This window comes from Falco punctatus, assembly GCF_963210335.1.
Source record: "Falco punctatus genome assembly, chromosome: 8".
Lineage (NCBI taxonomy): Eukaryota > Metazoa > Chordata > Aves > Falconiformes > Falconidae > Falco > Falco punctatus.
This window is the reverse complement of record NC_137588.1, coordinates 12,414,260-12,421,338: the sequence shown is the minus strand read 5'-3', so window position 1 is coordinate 12,421,338 and position 7,079 is coordinate 12,414,260. Positions and strand designations below refer to the sequence as shown.

The 7,079-nt window shown below is 51.3% G+C and overlaps 1 long non-coding RNA gene across 1 annotated transcript in view; it reads right to left on the bottom strand.

Moving 5' to 3' along the window:
* The window catches only part of LOC308068538, a 75,434-nt gene extending 71,447 nt beyond the window's left edge, over positions 1–3,987 (bottom strand). The window contains exon 1 of the long non-coding RNA XR_013930001.1: positions 668–3,987. This is a non-coding gene — a long non-coding RNA (uncharacterized lncRNA). The remainder of the gene's footprint in view (positions 1–667) is intronic.
* Between the last annotated feature and the right edge of the window lie 3,092 nt (positions 3,988–7,079).

The following is a 7,079-nucleotide window of genomic DNA, read 5'->3' as shown; positions in this document are numbered from 1 at the left end:
CTGCAAGACACAAGATATTTTCATCCAACAAGTTTTATATCTAGACCAATTCTTTTTAAATAATGTCACTATTTTTTTATTAGTAAAAAAGGCCACTTGCAAATTTTTCATATGCTCCAGTAAAACCTATTTCATACACATGGTGAAATACAGTCTCTGAAGCTGAAAATGTGTAGTTTAATTTGACTGCACAGCTTTTTTTGGTCAGATTTTTTTTCATTAGAAAAGAAATAACTTTAGGTGGAAGGGACGCTTGCTGACAGCTTATCTTGTGAACCAAACCTTTCTGAGCCAGTTTATGAATATGTATCATTGAAAGCCTTAAAGCTTTCCACCTTTAAGGGTATTATTTTTGCCTAGTGCACTAATCCTCTGCCTCTGGAGAGCTAATCCAAATCTTGGCCTGGTCACACACAGATAACCCTTTTTGTTTCCCCAAGGAGACAAGTTACATGAGTGGCAGCTTCTCTTTAATGGGAGAGCCCAAAGTATGGAAGAAACTGGCTTCAGAGTTCTGCAGTACACTAAGCCACTGTGAAAAAGATAAGCCAATGTCTCCTACTGCTCCATCTTCTTCTGCCGACTTACTGAAAAGCAGCCCTACCCATGCACTTTTAAAACCACTGCTTCGAAAGTCTTTTTGCTATATTTTGTGGGTGTTGTTTACCCATAATAATGAAGGATCAGCTGCAGCAAGCAGGTGCCGTAACTTTGCTTGCAATCTCAGCACTGTCTAGAAGCTGTCAGTGCCTGCCGTGCTCACCATGCTTCATTGTCTGGTGCCCCTGAAAGAAAGGAGAACCCTTAGGTGAGGACTGTTGACCATTTAGTCTACATCTTTTTCCACTGAACACCAAATAAATACTAAAGTCTCTTTAATGTTCAGTAATTTTGCCACTTAAAACTTGTTTCTGCTATGAAAAACAAAAAAACCCCACATTCAGAACAGCTAGACAATTGTAGCTTTTATAGCTTGCTGTTCCCTAGAATTTTCTTGCAGTTGCCTTACGTCTTCTCTTACACTGATTTGTTGTAATCATTAAATATAATTGATATTTTCTTTGGAGCAGGGGATATTTTTCTTCTCTCTGTGAGACAAGTTTGTGAAGAGAGTTAATATCTTTTATTAAAGAAACTGATAAAGTTAGGACAGAAGAAAAAAAAAGCTTTCACGCATACAAGCTGTAGGCAGCAACATTTTTATTGCACGCGCCTTTATGGAGAAAGCTTAAAACTTAAGTAGAGCCTCTGGAAAGTGCAATAAAAAATGGACAGGAATATAAACTGTGCTTAATTCAAGTAACATTTTTCATATCTAGACTGCCACTCAAGGATCTCTGTAGACTATAGATCTTTTTAAGGCAAAGAAACCATCTCAGCACCGATTACCATTTCATAATTACTAGCATCTACTGCAAGACAGTATCTTACGGTGGTATTTAATACAAAAAGAACATTTTTCATCTACTAATGGAGCAGAAGTGTTCAGAGATCTCATAATTTCATTTATGCATGTGTATACATGTATGTTAGGAACACTTCTAAACCATAGTGTACTTTCTGATACTCTGCTTTACGGTGCATGAGAGCTAAACAAATTAGCGATACACAGAGTTGTGCCACAATAAGCTCAGCAATCATACCAGTTAACTGATTTTTAATTAGGATGAAACAGTGTTACATCTCAGTTACACAGTGTTTTCTCATCGATGTATGGGGCTTTAGCAGATGAAGGTACGGTACATAAAGGGCCAAGTTATCTCCTCTAAGAAAAGCCTAAGCACTCTTCAAATAAATAAATAAAAAGTAACATCAAAATCGTAATGAACTGCAACATGATGTACTCAAGCAGTAGCTAACGCAACAGTCATATCCAGCTTACTGTCTCTGCAGTGATTGCTTCTGTGAGAACAACAGACCATAACTGAGAAGATAGCAGAAGGGGAGCACAGGTGCAAGAGTGAGTGGATCGAAAGGGCTGTTCCACAGCTGTATGTCAAATAATAGAAAGATTCAAGTGGCTATTTTTGCAGCACAGTGCTAAAAATACCATTGCTCATTGCTGCCTCTCTGTAATGCCTTTATACTTGCAAATGTCAACATCAAAACCAGACCAATCAATTGACAGACAAATGTCTGTCTTTTCTATCTGACTCCAATCTTTTTCTTTCACTCCTCCTCCCCTTTCAAAGCCCTGTGGATTTTGTGTCGTTTGATCCAGTCACAGAGCAAGCAAATGGAAGCTTCAAAGAACTTGCTCATCTGAGAAAACAGGAGGATGAGACAGAAGAATGGATGATAGATAACAGCTACTAAAACAAGACAGGACGCGTGATAAAGCTGTATACAATTTGAAGGTTTTATGGTTGCCTTGCTGTGACAAAACTTATAGATCACCTCTTGACATGGCTAATGCCATCATCTTAATGATCCATTGCTAGGAACTATCACATCATCATCATACACAGCAATTGTTATGAATGGGTACGTATTGTTTGTCCAGTAATAGGTACCTACCTTTGTATGGAGATGTTGTGCAAAGGACTCTATTAATTTTGCAAAGAAGCACTGGCTCTGTTGCCATGGGTGAAAGACAAAAAAAAACCCAGCTGTTGAAAAGAAAGGGGTTGAATAAAGGTAAGTATACAAATAGCAAAAGACAGCTGGAAAAAAATGATCCATGCAAAATTTGCCTACAAAAATATTAAAGAGAGTATTATGGATAAGCAGGAAAAATACATAGTTTATAAAACTATGTTTCAAATGTCTCTTATGCTGTGTTGCTCTCCATATCAGCCATCTTCTTTTCCAAGACAGCCCCTTCCCTTAGCAGGAATCATATGGCTCAGCTGCTTCTGCCTGAAAATAATTTCAAATTGAACACTCTAGCAGAAGAGTTCCTCCCCGTCCCTGGCTATTACAGTTGTTGCAGCCCATGGTAGCACAAACTGTAAAAGCTAAAAACGGTTGAATAGGCACACAGCAGACCCACCGGGGTGTGGTGTAAGGTTTTGTGTTACTGTCTTTTCAGAGGAAGAGACCTGTGCTGGCCCTCTACTACATTTTTTATAAATACCTTTTTTTTTTTCAGGTTTTGGGTTGCGCCCCTCCTTCCAGCATGCTAGTCCTATTACCAATACGATACTTAAGTCTGCTTCCAGAAAATCAGACCCACAGGGAATTTCACAAAGAGATCCTCTAATGCATGCTTCCTGTAGTGATTTATTCTCCAAGATTGATCGGATTTCAGATCAATTTTTGGAGCATGACAAATACTTTCTGGATTTGGGATGCGCGGTAACTTGACCTTCAAAAGGTTGTTTTCTTTCATCATTAGTAGCATTACTTGTACGCACTAGAGCCATGCATTTTCTTTTTCCCAGATGCCTGAATGTTTGCTATGTATTGCCTGTTTTACAGAAAAAGATGAGACAGCAGAAAGCAATCGCCACAGCAGTCGAGGAACCTAAACTTCTGCATACTACAAAGATTAATAATTGGGTTTCTTTCAGATTTTGGAGATCACACCCAGACCGATGAATGGATTAAGTGAGATCATGCTAGAAATATTTGCTGAAGATAATAAATTCCAGTCTGTTACTTAGCACAGGCCCTCTTTTCATCACTTACATGAAGTCTGATCACCCCAGTTTGCCTTCCCACTTTTTATGAATTAGGAAATGACTGTCTCAAGAAGAGGGGCACCTGCCCAGGAGCTGTCACAGTTAGAAGACAACTGTAAGTGCATGGCATGAAAAGTGGCCAGTGTAACAAGATCTAATTAATCTGAAGAATTACTGTAGAATATGGGAGCACAGTTGTAAAATACCTTGGATTTTTTCCCTGATTGTCAGGTTAAAAGATTTTGTCACTCCAATTGTGGTAAGCAGGACAAATTTTAAGCTGCTTTAGATGGTGCCTGCTTCCACTAAATAGCATGCAAGCACTTACTACGTACAGCTTTTGCTACACTATAGCCAGACCCAGGATGAGCAGGGGGAAAAAGCAGAGTACCAGTACCCCTGTTCGCCCCTGTTCTCTTCTTTTTTTCCCCCTGCTCATCCTGGGTCTGGCTATATAGTGTAGCAAAAGCTGTACGTAGTAAGTGCTTGCATGCTATTTAGTGGAAGCAGGCACCATCTAAAGCAGCTTAAAATTTGTCCTGCTTACCACAATTGGAGTGACAAAATCTTTTAACCTGACAATCAGGGAAAAATAGCATGCAAGCAATTACTACGTACGGCTTTTGCTACACTATATAGCCAGACCCAGGATGAGCAGGGGGAAAAAAAGAAGAGAACAGGGGCGAACAGGGGCGAACAGGGGCGAACAGGGGCGAACAGGGGCGAACAGGGGCGAACAGGGGCGAACAGGGGCGAACAGGGGCGAACAGGGGCGAACAGGGGCGAACAGGGGCGAACAGGGGCGAACAGGGGCGAACAGGGGCGAACAGGGGCGAACAGGGGCGAACAGGGGCGAACAGGGGCGAACAGGGGCGAACAGGGGCGAACAGGGGCGAACAGGGGCGAACAGGGGCGAACAGGGGCGAACAGGGGCGAACAGGGGCGAACAGGGGCGAACAGGGGCGAACAGGGGCGAACAGGGGCGAACAGGGGCGAACAGGGGCGAACAGGGGCGAACAGGGGCGAACAGGGGCGAACAGGGGCGAACAGGGGCGAACAGGGGCGAACAGGGGCGAACAGGGGCGAACAGGGGCGAACAGGGGCGAACAGGGGCGAACAGGGGCGAACAGGGGCGAACAGGGGCGAACAGGGGCGAACAGGGGCGAACAGGGGCGAACAGGGGCGAACAGGGGCGAACAGGGGCGAACAGGGGCGAACAGGGGCGAACAGGGGCGAACAGGGGCGAACAGGGGCGAACAGGGGCGAACAGGGGCGAACAGGGGCGAACAGGGGCGAACAGGGGCGAACAGGGGCGAACAGGGGCGAACAGGGGCGAACAGGGGCGAACAGGGGCGAACAGGGGCGAACAGGGGCGAACAGGGGCGAACAGGGGCGAACAGGGGCGAACAGGGGCGAACAGGGGCGAACAGGGGCGAACAGGGGCGAACAGGGGCGAACAGGGGCGAACAGGGGCGAACAGGGGCGAACAGGGGCGAACAGGGGCGAACAGGGGCGAACAGGGGCGAACAGGGGCGAACAGGGGCGAACAGGGGCGAACAGGGGCGAACAGGGGCGAACAGGGGCGAACAGGGGCGAACAGGGGCGAACAGGGGCGAACAGGGGCGAACAGGGGCGAACAGGGGCGAACAGGGGCGAACAGGGGCGAACAGGGGCGAACAGGGGCGAACAGGGGCGAACAGGGGCGAACAGGGGCGAACAGGGGCGAACAGGGGCGAACAGGGGCGAACAGGGGCGAACAGGGGCGAACAGGGGCGAACAGGGGCGAACAGGGGCGAACAGGGGCGAACAGGGGCGAACAGGGGCGAACAGGGGCGAACAGGGGCGAACAGGGGCGAACAGGGGCGAACAGGGGCGAACAGGGGCGAACAGGGGCGAACAGGGGCGAACAGGGGCGAACAGGGGCGAACAGGGGCGAACAGGGGCGAACAGGGGCGAACAGGGGCGAACAGGGGCGAACAGGGGCGAACAGGGGCGAACAGGGGCGAACAGGGGCGAACAGGGGCGAACAGGGGCGAACAGGGGCGAACAGGGGCGAACAGGGGCGAACAGGGGCGAACAGGGGCGAACAGGGGCGAACAGGGGCGAACAGGGGCGAACAGGGGCGAACAGGGGCGAACAGGGGCGAACAGGGGCGAACAGGGGCGAACAGGGGCGAACAGGGGCGAACAGGGGCGAACAGGGGCGAACAGGGGCGAACAGGGGCGAACAGGGGCGAACAGGGGCGAACAGGGGCGAACAGGGGCGAACAGGGGCGAACAGGGGCGAACAGGGGCGAACAGGGGCGAACAGGGGCGAACAGGGGCGAACAGGGGCGAACAGGGGCGAACAGGGGCGAACAGGGGCGAACAGGGGCGAACAGGGGCGAACAGGGGCGAACAGGGGCGAACAGGGGCGAACAGGGGCGAACAGGGGCGAACAGGGGCGAACAGGGGCGAACAGGGGCGAACAGGGGCGAACAGGGGCGAACAGGGGCGAACAGGGGCGAACAGGGGCGAACAGGGGCGAACAGGGGCGAACAGGGGCGAACAGGGGCGAACAGGGGCGAACAGGGGCGAACAGGGGCGAACAGGGGCGAACAGGGGCGAACAGGGGCGAACAGGGGCGAACAGGGGCGAACAGGGGCGAACAGGGGCGAACAGGGGCGAACAGGGGCGAACAGGGGCGAACAGGGGCGAACAGGGGCGAACAGGGGCGAACAGGGGCGAACAGGGGCGAACAGGGGCGAACAGGGGCGAACAGGGGCGAACAGGGGCGAACAGGGGCGAACAGGGGCGAACAGGGGCGAACAGGGGCGAACAGGGGCGAACAGGGGCGAACAGGGGCGAACAGGGGCGAACAGGGGCGAACAGGGGCGAACAGGGGCGAACAGGGGCGAACAGGGGCGAACAGGGGCGAACAGGGGCGAACAGGGGCGAACAGGGGCGAACAGGGGCGAACAGGGGCGAACAGGGGCGAACAGGGGCGAACAGGGGCGAACAGGGGCGAACAGGGGCGAACAGGGGCGAACAGGGGCGAACAGGGGCGAACAGGGGCGAACAGGGGCGAACAGGGGCGAACAGGGGCGAACAGGGGCGAACAGGGGCGAACAGGGGCGAACAGGGGCGAACAGGGGCGAACAGGGGCGAACAGGGGCGAACAGGGGCGAACAGGGGCGAACAGGGGCGAACAGGGGCGAACAGGGGCGAACAGGGGCGAACAGGGGCGAACAGGGGCGAACAGGGGCGAACAGGGGCGAACAGGGGCGAACAGGGGCGAACAGGGGCGAACAGGGGCGAACAGGGGCGAACAGGGGCGAACAGGGGCGAACAGGGGCGAACAGGGGCGAACAGGGGCGAACAGGGGCGAACAGGGGCGAACAGGGGCGAACAGGGGCGAACAGGGGCGAACAGGGGCGAACAGGGGCGAACAGGGGCGAACAGGGGCGAACAGGTCAAC